The sequence below is a fragment of the Coenobita brevimanus genome, chromosome 84, assembly GCF_032717465.1.
Source record: "Coenobita brevimanus isolate Jiangsu-jjx chromosome 84, ASM3271746v2, whole genome shotgun sequence".
NCBI lineage: Eukaryota > Metazoa > Arthropoda > Malacostraca > Decapoda > Coenobitidae > Coenobita > Coenobita brevimanus.
This window is the reverse complement of record NC_137037.1, coordinates 32,305,548-32,314,903: the sequence shown is the minus strand read 5'-3', so window position 1 is coordinate 32,314,903 and position 9,356 is coordinate 32,305,548. Positions and strand designations below refer to the sequence as shown.

Genomic DNA, 9,356 nt, shown 5'->3' with positions numbered 1-9,356 from the left:
TATGCACAAGCTCCATCAGCTCACTTGGGCGCTGCACGTATTTTTTGTCGTGGCGAAATTTTGCGCATGTCCAAAATATTCAGTCAGGCTCATGACAAGCCTCAATAATGTGCTATGACTCGTCATGAACATCACGATTCTGTACCAAGGGGGCGTTACGAATAAAGATCATGGCCAGTCGTGGCGTTTGTCGTGTAGGTGTGAAACCCCCTTAAAACTATCACATATAATTATGTGAACATAATAAATTCCAGAATTGCCAAACCTTTTTTTTCCCTATGTACGTTTCGATATCGCATCAGAGGGCTTAAGTTAATGACACAGGTTTACTAGTGACAATATGTTCAGTAGTTTTGCTATTGTCCGACATGCTTGCAAGTACCTCTGTTTACTTTCATTATTGCGTTGACTATGACTATTCACGGTAGTGTTTGACTTTTAACAGTGATCTGTGAGGAGAATAATATGAAGTACACCACAATTTTCAGTTTTTCTGTGAGTTTATTATCAGCAGGCCAAGCAGACACGATTTTTGCACAGGTCCAGTAAGGTATTTTGTAACTGCCCAGACTCTGTTCTTTTGACTCCTGTGGACTGACAAACAAGTAGATGCTGACAAGGACGGAGTTTAAAAATAATGCTGAAAAATCTGACGTAACAAGAGTCAGAAATACAATGATCTTGTTGCCCACGTGAGTTGTGAAATATTAGAACCTTGCATGAAAATGGCGTGGGCGCAGGAAAACGAGTAAATTGATAGAGAAAGGAAAAAACTACAGGGTGTGGGTATATGAAAAAGATGATATGTCATAGGAAGAAATACCTGAAGATTTTTTTTTTTTTTAAATATGGGACTGCTCCTAACATGAAGTATTGGCAGGCAATTGATAAATATGTCCAGCATCATGTAGGAGCAATACTTGGGCCTACCAGCTGATCTTATCACCGCCTATTTGACTTTGAGAAAATACTCACGGAATGGAATTATTTCATCCTTGCCTACCCGTTAATTATTCCACCAACTTTGTTTAAATCAAGGCCAGAACTGTTTGAGCTGACTTTACCCAGTAACTTGGCCTCTGATCTTTCCCTGTGACCTTGATCTTTGAGTGATTGATTAAAAAACGAATCTTTTTATTCTTGTCTTATTCTGAACATTTCAACGAAATTTACTCAGGACTGGATAAAATTTTTTAAATTACCGTACTTTTGGCTGATAGGTCTCAAAACTAAATTTCCTCGTTCTTGTCTGACCCCAAAGCCCTTACACCAAGTTTGGTTCAAATAAGATTATAACCGAGTTGACTTTCCCTGCAACCTTGGCATCTTACATTTCCCTTTGACCCTTACTGTGGCATCACTGTTTTATCAACGAATCTTTTTATTATTGCCTTGGACTCATCCATTTCACAAAGTTGCTTCCAAAGAGGATAAAAAACTGTTTAGGTTGACCTTGGTCTATGACATCAACCTTGAACATATTCCAAAACACAAACGGCTTACTCCCTGGCTAACCCATAACCCTGTCAGGATGTTTGGTTAAAATGCGATCAAAACTTGTTTTTAGTTATTTTGTAGAGAAACACACAGACACATGGGTAGAACTTTGTTCTTCCCCTTTGATCCTGTTTTCAAAATGGAATATCTTCATTCTTCCCTTACCCTTAACGGTTCCTCCAAGTTTGGTTTATAATAGATAGAATATGTTTAAGTTGACTTTGTTTGGTCAAATTATTATCTAGCACTGTGACCTTAACCTTTAACCTATGACATAAAAATAAGTGTTTTACTCATTCCCTCCATGAAGATTGACTAAAGCCAGATAAAACTCTTTGACTTAATTTATTCGATCACACACACACACACACACACACACACACACACACACACACACACACACACACACACGTGCGTGCGTGCGATGATCAAAGCACAACACCCACCCTCCCTCCGCGATTGCATCTGTATTATAATAATCTGATTTCTGTATGTTTGTTTGTTTGTTGCCGTAACACAGCAAAAATGGCGCAACATAGTGCAGTTTTTCTTAGACCAAGGTATAATGCACTAACCTGAAGAATAAAACAATTTCCAGTCAAATAGGTCCAAAGGTTCCCGAATTATGACTCATTCCTGGCCTTCTGCTTCAAAATTAGTAATTGCTCTTAGCAAAGGGGATGGATTCGTCTTTAGCCCGGCATTGAAATTGCCAGTATGACAGAAGAGAGAGGAGTCATGTTTGTTGTTTTATCACTCTTTCGCCTCTCCTTCCTCCCCCCTAATGCTCCTAAAGATGTATATTATAATGCTATTGTACAATTGCAAACACTATACTGCCTCCTTCTCTCTCTCTCTCTCTCTCTCTCTCTCTCTCAACGGGTGTCCAGCAGAATAAAAATAAGGCAAAAATTCCTCGCTCCTTCTCCCTCATGGCATGAGTAATTAAAATTTCTGTTACCTTTCAACTGAAAATGGTAATTGACTTGTTACTGGGCGGAGGCCGCCTCCTTCAAGCGAGTGGATTAATAAGAAACAAACATTCAGGTAAATCCTATATTCCTTGGGAAGAAACTGAGAAGAAACAATGAAACTTATTGAACAATTGATATGAAGAGTAGATTGTAGCACCAGGGCAGTACTCCCAAGGTGGATGGAAAGCTGATGACAGAGAGAGCTGGAGCTCCCGCTTCTTCAGCCCTCAGGACTAGTTCCTGACCATCCCCCTTTGCTGAACTTTTTCAGTGTCTCAGTAACATTAGAGTAGGCCAGCATGCTCTCCAGTACATGTTTCTCTAACTATTAACACCAAACTACATGCATGGTACACACTACACTTCCTTTTCCAAAATCGTAACAAATTATGGCATCTTTAAACATAGCCTTGGAGTCCCCGGGCGGGTGGGACCATGAAAGCCCCCACCATCCGCCCCTTTCCCGGTGACGACTCGTGCTGCCTAGGACCATTGTCTGACTCACTTCATTTCTGCAACATTCACGGCCTTTCCTCTAACGTTAGCTCTATTGAGCACCACTTCTCCTTCTCTAAACCTCACCTTTTCCTAACTGAGACTCAGCTCTCTGAGGCAACTGACAGCAAACCCTTTTCTGTATCCTCCTTTTATCTCTATACTGATTTCAAAGCCAAAGGTGGCTGTTGTGTATATATACGCAACGACTTATCTTGCTCTCGTGTTCCTGAACTTGATTCTTCTGAATTCTCTACACTCTGGCTTTGGCTTTCCTGTCATTCTCTGACTAAATATATCTGCACTGTTTACTTATTGCCTAATTCTACTGACTATCAAAAATTCTTTGACTATTTTACTTCTAAGATGGAACACATTCTATCCATTTCCCCTTTCTCAGAAATCTCCATTCTAGGAGATTTCAATGTTCACCACCACCTTTAGCTCTCCTCTCCTTTCACTGATCCACGTGGTGAACAAGCCTACATCTTTTCTGTCGTTAATGACCTACAGCAGCTTGTACAGCACCCTACCCGTATCCTTGACCACCTTGGAGAGAGCTCCAACATGCTTGACCTCTTCCTTACAACTAATCCTTCTGCTTACATTGTTAATCTTTCCTCTCCGTTGGGCTCCTCCGATCACAACTTTATTACTTTTATCCGTCCTATCACTCCGGTATAGCCTGTGGACCCTCCAAAGAAACGTTGACTGTGGTACTTTGGAGTTGCAGATTAGGAGGCCCTCAGGCAGTACTTCTTTGATTTTCCCTGGAATGATTATTGCTTCCATGGCTGTGAGCCATCTGAGTGTGCCTTGCGCATTACAGAGGCTATTCTCTCTGGCATGGAAGCATACATTCCCACCTCATACCCTTTGACTAATGCAAGAAAGCCTTGGTTTAATCGCACTTGTTCAAATGCTGTTCACAAGAAGGAAAGGGACTATAAAAGGTACCAGAGCCAACCCACCCCTGAATCAAATCTTTTTTAGATTTCTGCATGGAATCATTCCAAGTCAGTTCTTCGATCTGCTAAAAATAATTTCATCCGCACTAAAATGCTTTCAACTCTTCAACTCGAATTCTTCCCACTCCCTCTGGTACCTTGCCAAAAATCTTTCTAACAACTTTACCTCATCATCTTTCTCTCCTCTTTTCAACTCGATGGTTCTATAGCTATTTCTTCTACTGATAAAGCAGATCTTTTCGCTCAGACTTTCTCCTCAAATTCCACCTTAGACAATTCCGGTGCTGTTACTCCATCACTTCCCCGCTCTGATTTCCTCATGGCTGACCTTAAAATTTCTTCAGCTGATGTATTTTCTGTCATCACAGGCCTCAATACTAACATGGCATATGGGCCTGATGGAGTCCCTCCTACTGTCCTCAAGAACTGTGCTTCTGTACTTACACCCTGCCTAGATAAACTCTTATACCTTTGTGTATCAACTTGTACCTTCTCTTCTTCCAGGAAGTTTGCTCTCATTCAGCCAGTCCCAAAGAGGGGTGACCATTCTCAACCCTCTAATTATCGTCCAATTGCTTTAACACCCTGTATCTCAAAAGTTTTTGATTCAGTACTTAATAGAAAAATTTTAAAGCATGTTCCCTATCACAACATTCTTTCTGATTGTCAGTATGGGTTCCGTCAGGGATGCTCCGCTGGCGATCTTCTCGCCTATCTTTCAGACTCCTGGTCATCCTCCTTTTGGGACTTTGGCGAAAGCTTTGCCATTGCACTTGACATCTCAGAGGCTTTCAATCGAGTCTGGCGTAAATCTTTGATTTCCAAACTGCCCTCTTACGGTTTCTATCCTTCTATCTGTGCCTTCATTTATAGCTTCCTTTCTGGTTGTTCTATAGCCGCTGTTGTAGACGGCCATCGTTCTTCTCCTAGATCTATCAACAGTGGTATTCCTCAGGGCTCTGTCCTATCACCAACTCTCTTCCTCTTATTTTTTTCTGACCTAAGCTGTACAACTAACCATATCCACTTGTACGCTGATGACTCCACCCTTCACCTTTCCATTCGGTTCCTGCAACGTCCATCTCAGCAGTTACTTCAACAAACAAAGGATGAGGCTATGGCACACCTAATGTCTGACTTGGCTCATATCTCTGACTGGGGTAAAAATAATCTGGTTGTTTTAATGCATCAAGGACTCAGTTCTTACACCTATCAACCCGACATAATCTTCCACGGGAGTACCCACTAATGTTTAATAATGTTCAGCTTAATCCTTCATCATCCTTGAACATGCCTCGGGTTTCATTCACTACGGACTTGTCTTTCAAAGATCATATTACAGCTCTTGTAAAATCTGCTTCCAAGAGATCAGGGTTGCTAGGCCGACTCTGTTCCTTCTATACCCCTGCACAGTTGTTGACTTTATACACGGGTTTTATCCGCCCCTGTGTAGAGTACAAGTCTCATATGTGGGGAGGCTCCCATCGTACAGTTCTTCTCAATAGGATGGAGTCAAAGGCTTTTCGTCTCATTAACTTCCTTGCTCTTACTGGCTCCCTTCAACCTATCTCTTCGCCGCACTGTTGCATCTTTATCTCTTTTCTATCGCTACTTCAATGGTCACTGCTGTTCTGAACTGTCTGCTTGCATCCCTCCACCTCTACGACGGGCGCGTAGCACCCATCTAACAGCAAACTCTCATCCCTTTTCTGTCCAACTCTCTAATGCAAGAGTTAACCGTTACTCCCAGTCCTTCATTTATACAACAGGTCAGCTCTGGAACTGTCCCCCTCTGTGTGTATTTCCTGCTAGCTATGATCTCCAGTCTTTCAAACGCAGTGTGTCCAGGAATCCCGAAATGATCGGGTCTTGAATTTGGCTCTCTCTTATGTTTTGTTTTTTCTCTTGGAAGGAACAGTAATTGCGGGCTCATGGCCTTTGGTTCCTTCTTCCTAGGATTTAAAAAAAAAAAGTCATCTTAACTAGATAAAATTGTGATTAGATTGTCAGATAGTAATATGACTGGTTTTATTAAAAAATCACCATGCGTGTTAGTTTTCAGTTTCATCAGTGATTTATTTATTTATTTATTTATTTTCAATGCATACACGTTGAGGCAGAACTCACTATGACACACCTCACCACGTCAAGAATTGACTGAACACATGTCAACACTTCGTACATTGTGATTCTCTCTTGTGTCTATTTTCATTTTTTTTTTCTTTTACTATATACAGGATTCGTCAAAATTCTCGAAACACGGGAAATGTAACACTCCCTGCAGGTATATGGGTATGTTCTGGCATCTCTCTCTCTCTCTCTCTCTCTCTCTCTCTCTCTCTCTCTCATCGTCGTAATCATCATCACCATCATCATCGTCATCATCATCATCATCATCATCACTGTCATCATCATCATCGTCGTCATCATCATCTACGTTTCCCCGTGAGTTTCCACACACATGACGCACCCTCTACATAGGGCATGGGCAACTTTTCTGTGTTGGCGAGCCAGATTATTTGATTTTAGTAATGATCTGTGGGCCATTTTCCTTTGCAACGATTCTAGAAATAGTTATGATACCAACTAGAAGCATTTTAGTATGAATAATTTGTCGTTTGTTTAATAACAATTAATAATTATATCGACCCGTGAAGTGTGTAATAAGTTACTATACGTATAGCTGCGTGTGTTGATCATTCACTTAAAAGCTTTAATTTTCAGTAGAGTTATTTAACAATCAAAAAATTTTGAAGGTGTTATGATAGCAAGTTACGTATATTTTTCATTCATTCATTGCCAGATACCATGTATCCCAAACGGGGTGGCCAAGTGCTTAGAGTTAATTGTTTTACAGGGAGGGGCACTAATCCTCCACCAACCCCACTTGACGTAGGGATGCCAACAGCATCTGGTGTTCCCAGGCGGTCACCCATCCAAGTACTAACCAGACCCAACGTTGCTTAACTTCGCTGATCGAACGGGAAGCGGTGTACTCAACGTGGTATGGCCGTTGGCATTATATTTAATAAATGTAAATTTCAGAGCCAAACTTAATGAACGTTGTACCAAATGAACTATGAGCTGTGAGTGAAAATTCAAGAAACTGTCACACGGTTCAGCAAGCCACAGAGAGGGTGCACCCGGGCCACATGGGGGCCGCAGGTTGCCCATGTGTAATGTAGAATCAACAGCCCAAAAGCAAGGTAGCCCATATTAACTACAAAGTTCAGTTCGTTACATACATCAGCTGTGGCAGCAATTAGTTCAATAATTTTGGAACACACACACACACACACACACACACACACACACACACACACACACACACACAGAGGGGGAGGGAGATACTCCTGATGAAGGTGTGAAGTTGGTAACAGTGACGAATGGAATTCCTGCCTACCAGTCAGTACACCGTTACCTCGGAACATATTTATTTTGCCCTTCTGCTTTTTTTGTTTGATTATCCTTCAAAATATTCCTTATGCCCTAAATATCTGACTTCCTAGCTGTCCATTAAATGTAATATATATACGTTCGTGAATATTTATACCAATATCCTGACACTTTTCGGGTACACTTATACAACTCAATAATGACACGTACTGGAAATAAAAAAAAAGAAGTACAGTTGGGATTACGTGAGATTTAACTGTCTGTACTTTGTTTTTGGAGCACTGCCATCACTACATCTTTAAACATTTTATAAATGTTTCATATATATATATATATATATATATATATATATATATATATATATATATATATATGTGTGTGTGTGTGTGTGTGTGTGTGTGTGTGTGTGTGTGTGTGTGTGTTTCTAATTTGAAAGTATTCTACAATTTGTTCAAATTGCTTGTGGTTGTGATCCATTGTCCCTATAAATGATTCCTGCAAAACCTCTCGGAAATTGAAGTGTATTTTGAGGTCGCACTCGTTTACCACATTTTTATGAAGGAATACATCGACAGTATTCTCTGCAACCCTCATCCACATGAGTACTCTAAAGAGCTGCTAAGGCTTTGCCATCTGTATCTTGGGGGAGAAATACAGGAGCGAAGTGGTCAGAAATCGAGCCCCAGGCGCATACCATTAAGCAAGATGGATGGTCAGGGATACCCATAATCTCAAGATTATGCTCATTGCAGACCAGACTGATCTGAAGGCCACAGAATTACGAGAGTTGATAAGACTGGCGAAGTTTGCCTGCCTTATCTACATCAAGTATTGGCATGAAGCTATCATACAGATCAGGGCCCCCAGGAACAATCTGGACTTTCCCAAGGTCCTCCTCAACTGCCCGGACAAAGAGGTGGTATCAGTGGCAGAGAAGGCCCTTCGACGTCATCTCTGGTATCTTAGCAAGGAGGCGGGGCTTCTTCGACGAGAGACTTGAACTAGAGACAAGGCAAAGGATGCTGGAGAACCTTCGCCAGCCAGCCAGGAAGTGTCTGAAGATGCTGGCGGGAAAAAATCAGTGTTAGACACTCTGGACAGATTTGTGACCAGACTAACGAAGGAAACGCTAGGGTGGCTGGCTGCTAAGGCTGGAGTTCAACAAGAGGTCCCTGAGGGCATCTACGTCCCAACCTCAACGACCTTGTAAAACATTTGAAAGTTGATAATGATGCTGCAGAACAAGGAACTGCACTGACCCAGAGGTTGAACTCATGATGCAAGGACGAAGAGCAGAAATAATTCTTTCCAAAAATCATGCACAATGACAGAAAAACGGTTTTGAGAACATAGGCGGGAGTGGCTCAAAAATTTACCTAACTCCATTGGAGTCCACGTTGAGGTTTTCATTTTTGCAAAAAGTTCACTAAAAAGTGTTCCATTTTTGTCGCTGTTTTTCTGATCCTGTAAAAGTGTGCCAACAAAATGCTCATTGCCAAAAAAATAAAAATAAAATAGTAGGAAGCTTTTTCTTATTGAATGGGATATGGAACCAACCGATTTGATGTGCTTCCACACTTTTCATATCTGTGCTATATACTAATGAAACACCCTAATATATATAAATATAAATATATATCTATATCTATCTATCTATCGATAGATAAATAGATAGGTAGATATAGATAGATGGTAGAAATAGATATATTTATATGTTAATATGTGTGTGTGTGTGTGTGTGTGTGTGTGTGTGTGTGTGAGAGAGAGAGAGAGAGAGAGAGAGTGTCTCTGTCTCTGAGTGTGTGTGTGTTTGTATATTTATTTTTATGATTGTCTGATCGTATGCATGAGAGTTTGTGTGTTTCTATTTGTGTATATAGCTCTTATTTGTGTCTTTCTCAGTGCTTGTGTTTAGTATGTGTATCATTGTGTGTCAGAAAGTGTGTGTGTGTGTGTGTGTGTGTGTGTGTGTGTGTTACTCTGTTTCTCTATGTTATTGTATGTTTATTGTGAGTTAGCGTGCGAA

General features: G+C 40.9%; 1 non-coding gene across 1 annotated transcript; it reads right to left on the bottom strand.

Moving 5' to 3' along the window:
• Positions 1-6,833: 6,833 nt before the first annotated feature.
• LOC145410291 (5S ribosomal RNA) lies at positions 6,834-6,952 on the bottom strand. Its single transcript, XR_013899254.1, has one exon. It is a non-coding gene; the product is annotated as a 5S ribosomal RNA (ribosomal RNA).
• Positions 6,953-9,356: the final 2,404 nt, after the last annotated feature.